The 12,666-nt window shown below is 36.7% G+C and overlaps 1 protein-coding gene across 2 annotated transcripts in view; it reads right to left on the bottom strand.

Moving 5' to 3' along the window:
• The window catches only part of RAB27B (RAB27B, member RAS oncogene family), a 177,196-nt gene that overhangs the window by 138,170 nt on the left and 26,360 nt on the right, over positions 1-12,666 (bottom strand). The gene's annotated exons all lie outside the window — the stretch shown is intronic.

Raw genomic sequence — 12,666 nt, 5'->3', positions numbered from 1 at the left:
ATACTATGCTTAATAAAAGTGGTTAGAGTGGGCATCCTTGCCTTGCCTTTGTTCTTAAAGAAAAAGCTTTTAACTTTTTCATCACAAGTGTGATGTTTCCTATGGGCTTGTCATATATGGCCTTCACTATGTTGAGATATGCTCACTCTATACCCACTTGTTAAGAATTTTTATCATAAATGAATGTTGAATTTTGTCAAATGCTTTTTTTTTGCATCTATTAAGATGATCATAGGATTTTTATGCTTCATTTTTTAAATGTGCTGTATCACATTGATTAATTTGTGGATGTTGAACCATTCTTTCATCCCTGCAATAAATTCCACCTGATCAGGGTGTATAATCCTTTTAATGTATTGTTGAACTCAAGTTTGCTAATATTTTGTTGAGAATTTTTGCATTTTTGTTCATCAGGGATATTGACCTATACTTTCCTTCTTTTTCTTTCTTCCTTTCTCTTTCTTTCTTTCTTTCTTTCTTTCTTTCTTTCTTTCTTTCTTTCTTTCTTTCTTTCTTTCTTTCTTTCTTTCTTTTTCTTTCTTTCTCTTTCTTTCTTTCTTTCTCCCTTTCTCTCTTTCTTTCCTTCCTTCCTTCTCTGGTTTTAGTATCAGGATAATGCTCACCTCATAAAATGAGTTTGGAAGCATTCCTTCCTCCTCAACATTTTGGAAGAGTTTGAGAACAGGTATTAAATCTTCTTTGAATGTTTCATAAAATTCAACAGCAAAGCCATCTAACACTGGACTTTTCTTTGTGGGAGGTTTTGATTAGTAATTCAATCTTTTTGCCAGTAATCTGTCTATTCAGAATTTTTATTTTTTCATGATTCATTTTTGGAAGGTATGTTTCCAGGTATTTACCCATTTCTTCTTAGTTGTCCAATTTGTTGGTGTATAATTATTCATAGCACAATTATGCTCCTTTGCATTTGTTATATCAATTTAACTTCTCTTGTATTTCTGATTTTACTCATTTGAGCCCTCTTTTTTCCTTAGTAACTTTAGTTAAAGGTTTGTCAATTTTGTTTATTGTTTCAAAGAACAAACTTAGTTTTATTGATCTTTTCTATTGTCTTTTTAGTCTTTATTTCATTTATTTCCATTCTGATCTTTGTTATTTCCTTCCTTCTACTAATGGGGCTTTGTTTGCTCTTCTTTTTCTAGTCCCCTTAGATGTAGATATAACATCAGATTGAGATTTTTCTTGGGTTTTTTTTGTTGTTGTTGTTTTGAGGTAGGCCTGTATCACTATGAACTCCTTTGGAACTGCTCTGATTGATTTCATACATAAATTTTGGTATGTTGTATTTCCATTTTCATTTGTCTCAATGCATTTTTGATTTCTCCTTTTATTTTGTCATTGCTTAATCTTCACATAATTGTGATTTTTGCAGTTTTCTTCATGTAATTAATTTCTAGTTCCATATCTTGTGATCAGAAAAGATGCTTGATATGATTTCAAACATCTTAAATCTATTGAGACTGTATTTGTGGCCTAACGTATAATCTATACTAGAGACTATGTCATGTGCACTTGGAAGAATGTGTATTCTGCTGCTTTGGGGTAGAATATTCTGTTTATGTATATTAAATTTATCTGGTCTAATGTATAATTTAAGGCCCATATTTCCTTGTTGATTTTCTATTTAGATTATTTGGTCATTGATGTAAGCAGAGTATTAAAGTCCCCTACTATTATTGTATTGCTATCAATTTCCCCCTTTAGATCTGCTAATATTTGTTTTATATATTTGGGTGCTCCTATGTTGGGTGCATAAGTATTTACAAATGTTATATTCTTTTGTTGGATTGACCATTTCATCATTATATAATGCCCTTCTTTTTCTTTTATTGCAGTCTTTGTTTTAAAGTCTATTTTGTCTAATATAACTACCCCCAATTTTTTTGTTTTTCATTTCCATGAAATATCTTTTTTTCCCTTCTTTTTTAGTCTATGTGGGTCCTTATGCCTGAAATAAGTCTCTTGTAGGCAACATAAAAATGAGTTTTTTATTTTGTTATATCAATTCAGCCATTCTGAGTCTTATTGGAGTGCTTAGCCCATTTATATTTAAATTAATTATTGATAGGTATATAGTTATTGCCATTTTAATTGTCTTCTGGCTATTCTGTAGTTTCTCTCTTCCTTTCTCTTGCTCCATTCCCTTATGGTTTGATTATTTTCTTTAGTGTTATGTTTAGATTTTTTTTCAATATCTATTGTGTATCTACTATAGGTTTTTGCTTTGTGGTTACCATGAGGCTTACATATTACAGTCTGTATATAAAACAGTCTAAGTTGATAGCAACTTAAATTTGCACGTATTTTAAAATACTACATTTTGCTGCCCTCCCCCAATTTGTTTTATTGCCACATTTTTCATCATTTTATTTTGTATACTACTTAACTAATTATTGTACTTATAGCTATTTTTCACTGCTTTTGTCTTTTAACCTTCATATTATATAAGTAATTAATTTGCTACTCTTACTATATATTTACTTTGCCTGCAAGATTTAGATTTATACTTTCACATATTTCCTTGTCACAAATTAGCACCCAAACTTTTCAGCTTAGGGAAATCACTTTAACATTTTTTTGTAATGTCAGCCCATTGATGATGAACTCTATCAGCTTTTGCTTCTCTGGAAAACTATTTCTCATTCAATGCTGAGTGTTAACCTTGATTAGCAGGTTTTTTTGTTTGTTTGTTTTTTCTCTTTCAGCACTTTGAATATATCATGCCACTGCCTCTTGACCTGCATAGTTTCTGCTGAAAAATCTGCCCATGATCTTATGGGGTTTTCTTGTACTCAACAAGTTGCTTTTCACTTATGGTTGCATTTTTCTTATAAAATGTCAAAAGAAAATAAATTATTAATATGTATTGGTGTGAATCTCTTTGGGCTCATTTTATTTGGAACTCTCTGGGCTTCCAAGATCTAGATGTCTGCTTCCTTCCCTAAGTTAGAGAAGTTTGCAGCCATGTTTTCTTCAAATAAGTTTTATGCTCCTTTTTCTCTCTCTTCTTCTAGGACCCTATAATGCTAATGTTATTCTGTTTCATGTTGCCCCATAGGTCCCTTAAATTACCTTCACTTTTTAAAATTCTTTTTTTCCTGTGTTGTTTGGGTGAATTCCATTACCCTGTCTTCTAGATCACTAATCCTTTCTACTTCATCTAGTCTGTTGTTAACCCCTATAGTATACTTTTCAGTTCAGTTATTGTATTCTTCAGCTCTGTGGCTTCTGTTTGATACTCTCTTACATTTTCTAAGTCTTTATTGAGGTTCTTATTGTGTTCACCTATTATTCTCCCAAGTGTCCTGAGCATCTTTATGATGATTACTTCATCAGGAAAATTACTTATCTCCATTTCATTAAGTTTTTTTTTTCCTCAGGCTGTATCTTGTTCATTTTTTTTGGGAATATATTCTTCTATTTCCTCATTTTGCTTGATTTTGTGTTTGTTTCTAAGTATTAGATAAAACATTCACCTCTTCCAGTCTTAAAGGAAGGGGCTTGTAGAGAAGATGAAACTTATCATTCAAACTTGCCCTTGTTCTTGATTGTCTCTAAAACCTTTACAATTTTGTGTCATTATTTCAAAGGGAAGGATCTCGGTCAGTACCTAGTTTAAGCTGATACCTTCAGACAGTAGCTTTTAAAGTGTAGAAATATATATACTCCTGTGGGACCACAATAGTAAACCCTGCTGGCCTTCAGACCATGTGATCCAGAGGTGCTCCCTGGGAGACAGTTGCAAAAATCGGAGCCCCAGATGAGTGTATAATCTCCTTTCTGGGAGGTATTGATGAGCTGCAGTGAGGATGAGGGAGAGTACAAAGATGGCATCCCCCAGCCTATGTTCCCTGAGAGCACCTCTGTAGCCTCTAGATATGTGGCAGATCTGAAACCTGTCCCTCAGGCTGAAGCTCTAGGGCAAATAAAGAGCCTTTTACAGAAAAAGGCAGGGGGTGTTTCAGTCTGCTGCCTGCGTAGTACCCTAAGTGTGGCTGACTGCCAAGAACTCTCTCTCCAATTGTTACAGTCCAGTGGACCCAGGAATGCAAGCCCTGCTGATCACCAGCGCCAGGTGATCGAGGAGTGTCCTTTATGTGAACTGTGCATGCCTGATGGCTTTAGCAAGATGGATGGAGACCACAGGATTGAAGCATATCTGGCATCTTTAGGGAGGCAGTGGAAGAATGCAGGGGCTATGCGTGTCTGCCAGTGCCAGCAAGGTAGAAGGGGAGTGCATAAATGGGGCCTCCACTGCTTCTGTCCCCAGAGAGAGTCCCAACATGCCCTTTCCCCTCAAATAGATGTTTTAAGCTTGGCAAGGAAATCTTCACAAATAGTATAGGTATTTTAAAAACTGCTGTTTTTGTGCTGGGCCTGGGCACTAGTGAGTCTGTACTTAAGCCCTTTTAAACAGAACTTTAATTCCCCATAGAATTTTGGGTTTCCTGGACATAAATCCCATTGCTTTTCAAAGCCAGATGTTTTGGGGGCTCGTCTCTCTGGCCCAAAGGTCATGATGTGAGGTAGGAATGGCTTGCTTTTCAGGGAGAAGATCCAGACTTGTGCCATCCCTCTCAATTGTGGGTTACCACACCAGGGGTAGGTTTTTGATGATACTGTTCCTTTGCTTCTCCTGCCCATCTCAATGTAGTCCTTTCATTGTTTGTTGTGAAGCAGCTATTCAGGTGGTTTTCAGGTCTTTTTCAGAAGAAATTATTCCAGATGTTGCTAAAGATTCAATATGTCCTAGGGAAGAAGTGTGTTCAGGGTCTTCCTATGCCACCATTTTGGACCACCGCCCCATTGTGGTTTTCATGACCTGGTTTAGGTCTCACCTCCACCGTGAGACATCAATTCACACCTCAAAAATTTCTCCTTTCACTAAAATGTCCATAGTCCTGACATGTCAAGTTCAAGCCATCATCTCTTGCCTGAACTAATGTAATACCCTCCTAACTGGCTTTCCTGTTACCACCTTTCATTGCTTCAGTCTATTCTCCACATTGCAACCAAAATGATTTTTTTTCAAAATTTTAGTTAACTTATGTCATTTCTTGCTCAAAATTACTTGAGTAGCTTTTCATCTCACATGAATTCTAGATTCTCTATCTAAGCTAAAGCCCCAACTTCACCTGCAACAGAGGTCATTTACTCTTTTTTTTTTTTTTTTTTTTTTTTTTGTCTTTTTGCCTTTTCTAGGGCCGCTCCCATGGCATATGGAAGTTCCCAGGCTACGGGTCTAATCAGAGCTACAGTTGCCAGCCTAAGCCAGGGCCACAGCAACTCGGGATCTGAGCCACGTCTGTGACCTACACCACAGCTCACAGGATCGCCAGATCCTTAATCCACTGAGCAAGGCCAGGGATCGAACCCGCAACCTTATAGTTCCTAGTCAGATTCGTTTCTGCTGCGCCATGATGGGAAATCCTGCACCTTATATTTTTATAGCACTTATCATGTCTGCAGCATAAGCTTGGGTGATTATGAGTTAAGTTCTATGCAGTTAAGGGATTATATCTGAGTCAGTTAAGACTGTCTAAAAGTGTCTGAGTAATCACCGTGAACAGAGAAGTAACTAATTAAATGTTTGTTTAATGAATGAATAACACTTATTTTCTCTACCACTTTTTGGATGTGCATTATATTTTATTCAGGATTCCTAATTACCTTTGTATTTACACCCCTCTGAATATACACTATCTTGTGATGCACCACATCTAGCCTTCTTAGCACCAGTTAGTGACTTGCCACATTTCTTGTCAGTGGTAGTGATTCAATCTGTGCTTATTAACCAAATACCATGTGTTAAGTTCAGTGATACTCACTGATAGAATACACAATAAAAAAGAAAGAAAGAAAAGGAAAATTCCTTTACCTCTGGTAAGAATATCATAATGGAAGTTGATGGTGCTGGGTTTATATTAATTATAGAATTCTAGAGCTATAGAGAGAATTCTGAAGCCACTTGACTACCTCAAACTCACTTTAAAATGAGGCATCAAGGTCTGAACAGTTAGTAACACAAAGCTAATTCATGACAACTCCTTAACTCCTACGTGCTACATTGATATTTGTTCTTACTTCAGCACACCAAAGCACAGTAGAATCATCAGTCCAACATCTTTATTAAGAAGATGAATGAGAGTAATTTGTCTAGAGTGACACAGACTAGACTTGCAGCAAAACAATATTAGAATCTAGCAGGATCTCTTGGCTCCATCCTCTTCCTCTGTTTTTTTTTTTTTTTTTAAATATTTGTATATAATTTTAAAATTCATATTCTTCCCATTTACAGTTATTATAAAGTATTGGTTATATTCCCCATGTTGTAATTACATCCTTGAACTTACCTTACACCCAATAGTTTGTACTGCCCAGTCCCCCATCTCTATTTTGCTCCTTTGCCCTTCCCTTTCTCCATTAGTAACCACTAGTTTGTTTTCTATGTCTGTGAGTCTGCTTCTTTTTTTGATGTATTCCCTAGTTTGTTGTATTTTTGAGATTCCACATATGTGACATCATATAGTATTTGTCTTTCTCTAACTTATTTCACTTAGCATAATGCCCTCCAAGTCTATCCAGTTTGATGCAAATGGCAGGTCTTCCTCTGTTTTTTGTTTGTTTGTTTGTTTGATTGTTTTTGGTCACTTGCAAGCTGGAGAAAGGCAACGTGATCTACTGACTCCCTGCCTCTCCCCTTAACCTTTGAAAACCATCTCAGATGGTCCTTTATTCATGAAATCTTTCCCAAATCTGATGCATTTTTTTCCCCTTAGGATTTTGTTTATAGCACATTTTAAGTATTTCTATTATTGAAATTTGTACTATATTTATTTGGATACTTGTTTAATTTCTTTCATTTCATTTTTAGTGTTTGGAAGGTAGAACCCTTATCTGTTCTATTTTCATATCATCTGCAGTTACTAACACAATGCTGCACACACAATGGCTCTCAAAAGTATTTGGTAAATTGAACAGAATTAATGAGAACATATTGAACCTGTTCCATAAATTACAGTGAAGGTAGTTTCTGAATCAAATGGCCAGGTCATTGACAACAATCTTAATTGGCATATCTCAACTATAAATTGTTTTAAGAACACTTGGTTATTATCTAGTAAAGGACCAAGAACTTCCTGGAAAACACAAGGAAAAAACCCTAGGTTACAAAACACAGCATTAATCTTACACCTAACATGCAACAGATCCCTCAAAAATAGTTCTTATGTTCTAACCAAAAACCCTTCTCATTCCCCAGAGAAAGAAAAGATACCACACTCAATGAACCATAACTCACTTCACAAAAGAATTCTCTTTGTTCTAATGGGATGTCAAGATTAGTGACAGAAAAGTACAAATCTTGATTATCTGCATGCCATCCTTTTTTTTGAGGAAGACTGTGTTGTTATTTCTTTGGTTGGCGGGAGTGGGGTGGTAGTTGGGTAATCTGGTAAATAATACAAATGAACACTTTAAAGAGAGCTTTCAAGGAAACCTATTTGATGAGTAAGGGAAAGACAAAAATGAAAAATAAAGAGAAAAAATTAAAAGATCATGTGTGTTTGGCAAATTAAAATAATAATTGGCAACTTTAGAAGCCAAATTATATTTTGGATCAAATCATTCAAACAGGTGAGCTACAGGCAAAAATTCAGAGCCTTTGCCTTTACTGGAGAAACAACTTCAGTTCACAGAAAATCTAACTTTATTTATAAACAATAACTTGATTCAAGTGTTCAACAGCTTTTAAATCTACTGAATTTTACCAAAAAAAAAAATCACTTCTTGGTTCAGGTGTGCTTTACATTTTATACCATATGAATAACCACTACTATTGACTTCACATAACTTGAAACAACGCTGTTCAGTTAGGGATGTGGAGAAAGAGCCAGAACTCTGGAGAGGTAGGGGTCAAGTTGATGTCCACAAGCTTTGCGCAAATTAAAATTCTCAGAGTCAGGTTCCTAAACAGAAGCACTAGTGGCACTTAAAGATAGACAATGACATCTGAATAAAATACTAATTCAATGAAAATTAGCCAATGTTTATTGAGATACTGCTCTGTTTGAGGTATAGTCTGGATAGTTCTTTGCCCAGGACCAAGTCCCAGGAAGAATCATATGTTCTTTCTGATTCTCTGTCTAAATTAAGCGGAATTTCCTGGGTATAATATGGCAAGCATGATTGACAAGATTTGGGAAATGTTGGATTTGGGGTTCAGAGACATCAGATCATAGTTGGCCAGTATTTTCTCAAAGCGGGTCACACTTTTGGTATTTGCTACCAAATTTTGGTTCTACCTTTCCCTGATAATGGCTTATGTATCCAAGGTTTTCCAGGATCCCCATTCTGTTTAGACTTGTGCCTTTTGATACCTGTGACCTGTCCGGTTCCTATTCTGCTCATTCTTCCTATATTGATATTTGTGTATGACTCCTAATTAAGATTTTGTCTACTCCTGCTCTGAAACTAGGACTGCTGGCCTGGCCTGGTCTTCCCACAAGTTCACTGATTTGAGCAGAATGGCCGGGCCCTCTGCCCATCTGGTTCCTGGCTCTATCCTGACCTCTAGTGACCAATACAGGGACTACCCTACCTAAGCCCTTACCACTTGTGTGTCACATGGGATAGATCTGGTTAAACAATCTCAATGAAAATTACCCTAAATATTATTTACTTCTATGCAGCATGAAAGCTTAGTTAAAAAAAAGAATAACTTGCTTAAGATTAAGGCAATAGGTGCAGGAAATTCATCTTATTTTAAGCTAAATAAAGTTTCTCCACTTGACCTCAATAATTTATTTCTTTACCTATCACTTTCATTCTTCATCCTTGCATCTATGCATGCATCCATTCATTTAACATGAGTATGTGGCAAAGTGCTAAGGTAAACTAGACAAATATATATCACTGTTTGGCCTGGGGCTAGCTGGCCTTGTCCAGATGCATAAATATGTTCAGCTCAGAATGGACTAAAGTGGGTTTCCATTGAACAATACCAGTCCTAGAGTGAATAGTCCCTCACTCACCACATTGAACAAGTAGTTCTAAACAAAGCATGGTCATTCCCAGAGGCAAGAAGAGGGGGCCAGGTAAAATGCATGCTATGTTAAAATCTGGAAAAATAGAACTAGCATTCATGGTTCTCAAGGACTGGATCAATGTAGAGTAACTTAAAACAATCTGGGAGAACAAATCAGATGCAACGTGTAATAGAAGGGAGAGGCTTCCAATTGAAAAAAGACGTAGACATCAAGGAAAGGCAGAAATAGTAGCTATGATTTCAAGGAAATATAAAACGTTGTTTTCATATTGTAGTTTTATTACTTAAGGGAAATATCACTGGGGGAAAATAGGCAAGGTTTTTGGTAATTCCTGGATCACTGCTGTTAATTTTTGTGTACAGGCATACCTCATTTTATTATGCTTCACTTTATCATGCTTCAAAGATACTGTGCCTTTTTGTTAATTCCATTTTCCCAACAGCATTTCTTCTTGTCTCTTTGTCACATTTTAGTAATTCTCGCAATATCTCAAACCCTTTTCATTATTATATTAGTTATGGCAATCAGTGATGCGATCTTTGATGTTACAACCTGACTCACTGAAGGCTCAGATGATGTTTAGTATGTTTTAGCAATGAGGTATTTTTTAATTAGGATAATATATTGTTTTTTAGATATGCTACTAGTGCACACTTAACAGATCTACAGTTTAGTGTAAACATAACTTTTTATACACACTGGGAAACAAAAAAATCATATCACTGGCTTTACTGTGATATTCACTGAATTGCAGTGATCTGAAACAGAACCCACAATATCTCCAAGGTAGGCCTGTAGTAAACCAGGTTATGTTTAATAGAATTACCAATAGAGGACATATCAATGATCATGTCATACTTTTTTCAATAGATTGATAAAAATCATGTGGTTATCATTCTTTATTACTCAATGATAGATGTTTTCACTTTTGTATAGAGACGCACATAAACTGCACATAAATAATATTACCCTAATCTCTACTGATGGGCAAAGCATCACTAGAGATATTAATGGACAGAGGTTAATGTTTTTGATTTCATAGAAGACTCTTTCTCGACAAAGAACAGACTGTGATGAGACTGTTCTTTTTTCTCCACGTAACATTCAGCATTGTCTTGTGCAATGTTTTTACATGACAGTTGCCCACTGAGGTCTAGGTTACTTCCTTACAGATTCATTTGGCTGATGGAACTCTGCAGGCTGTGATGGAACAGACGTATTTACTATTATTGACTTTTTCTGCCAGGAACAACCTGAATGTTACTAAAGATGGGGGGGTGGTCAGACCAGGTGTTCGCACAGTAAGACTACAGCTGCATGATGATCACATGAAGTCCATACTGTCGGCCTGTGTTACTAGGGCTCTCCTTAGCTCTGGGGAGTTTAAATGAAAAAGTGCCTTGAAAAGGAAGCCGCCCACCTGTCATTTAATGTGATCTGCAGTTGTAAGAATTACACTGTCCCATAGGGCTGGAATCCTAGAAATTCTCTCAGGAACAAATCACTGTGTGATGCCATGGAGAAACTACCTCTGAATCCCAAAACTCTCCTTTAGGTGAAAATTTCAAGTGATTTTTTTTTTTTTTAATGCAAGTAAACAAACATTCTCAAGTGTCAACAGAACCCTATGCCCTACAAAGAAAATGTTCCATTTCCAACATTCTTCCTTCCTTTCACAGGAAAGTACATACTTTCTAATATTTATAGCAATAACAACAACCTATTCATAAGTTATATTCATATCGCTGACGCAATTTACAAAGCAGTTTTGTAACAAAAGTGCATACGCAAAAAAAAAAAGAGTGTCATTCAGCTCTCACTCTGTAAACAAGCACCATTTCCTAAGTAGCAGTAGAAATTCTACAAAAACAATAGAATCTGCTAGTTTGAATATTTCTTTTAAACATCATTTGTATAAGTGTGTATAACATTGGGGGGGTCTGAGAATTAATTGGTCCTTTATAAAATAGAAAAAATATTGGATGAGACTAAGTGAAAGAAATTATGCAATGAAATAAACTATGTACAAATTACCCAACGAGTAACCTATACGGGTATTATTACCTTTCTAATTCTTTTGTTGTCCATTATATCAAATGTGTCTGTGAATGTGCATAGAAATACGTTGTTCTAGGGGAAAATTTGGGCTGTGGAGAGGATCCATAAATAAACAATAAAATAAATTATAACTAATGTGTAGCACTGCCATGCCATGTGGTTTATCCATTTTCAGGAGCTTACAATCCATCTTGCACTGTGCAGAGCACTTTAGATATATTATCAGATTTAATTTTCACAACAAACTTGAGTACAGATGAAGAAATGGATGCTGAAGGAATTCAAATCACTTGCCCAGGGCCAAACAGTTAATAAGTAGCCAAGCCTACAAGACAGAACACAAGTTTGGGAATGTGCTGCCTGAAGATATGTACAGAAAGTGGAGAGACAAGCAGATACCTTAGAAAACAGGAAAAAGGCACAGAAATCCCAAGGTAAATAGGTATAATATACAGCTAGCATGTTTATTCCATTGGATAGGTAGAGCTGTGTAAAATGCCTGCTCAGACTGGAGGGCTTTCAGGCACTGCCTGGCTTCCGGCTTTGGGGAAGAGCACAGAAACTTCTAAGCTGTCTACAGCCTAAGTCAACTGCTCACCCTGCCACAGGAACCTTTTAAGGTTAAAAACAACAAACAAAAAACAAACATCTTTTCTTGCTGCTTTCTTAGGACTTTTCTCTTTTCTTTCTCAGTACCCACTTACAATAAGATTATACTTTCATACACATTGTTTATCTTATTGGACTTCTTCCTGCTGCTCTGAGTTGGCAAAGCAGGTGTTTTCTTACTTGACAGCAGTGATTCTCAAGCTTGTCTGCACAGGAGAATCACTTGAGGGACTTTTAAAACATATGAATGCCTGAGCCCCACCCTACAGCAATTAAATCATAATCCCTCAGGGAGTGGGTCAGCATGTCCTGTTTAATGAAAGCTCCCCAGATGATTCCAGGGAGCAGCCAGGGCTGAGTTGCCATTAAGACTGAATGAACTGAGCTCACGGCTTAAGAGTATACTGTCAGAAGCAGACCAGCTACCTACTCACTGTGTTCCCCCTGCCTCAATTTACACATGAATCAAGCACAGAAAGATATTCAGCGGTGTGTTCAGAAGTCCTAAATCAAATGGTTGCAAGCAATATTAACTTCTTTGAGTGGAAGGACCATGTCCTCATCCTAACCTCACAATGTGGGTCCTAGAATGTGAGCCAAATGGGGCCACTGAAGATTAAAAACCGCAACTTGGAGTTCCCTCTGAGGGGCAAGGGGATGGCAGCATCTCTGCCGGGCAAGGATTCAGGTTCAATCCCCTGCCGGCGCAGTGGGTTAAGGATCCTGTGTTGCCACAGCTGTGGCGTAGGTGGAAACTGTGCCTCAGATCTGATCCTGGGAACTCCATATGCTGTGGGTTGGACAAAATAGAAAAAAAAATCCTAAAATAATAAAATAAAATCCCCAACTCACTGTTACTCTGCAGACCACAAAAGTAACAACCAGAGAAATCATAATTTCAGCCACAATTTTCCCAGCTCAGCATTTTCGC

This window comes from Sus scrofa, chromosome 1, assembly GCF_054392235.1.
Source record: "Sus scrofa isolate SSC_HxYL_T2T_F1_AM1 chromosome 1, Sscrofa_HxYL_maternal_Yorkshire_Landrace_v2.0, whole genome shotgun sequence".
NCBI classification, from domain to species: Eukaryota; Metazoa; Chordata; class Mammalia; order Artiodactyla; family Suidae; genus Sus; species Sus scrofa.
The sequence above is the reverse complement of the archived record's forward strand: the minus strand, read 5'-3'. Positions and strand labels throughout refer to the sequence as shown.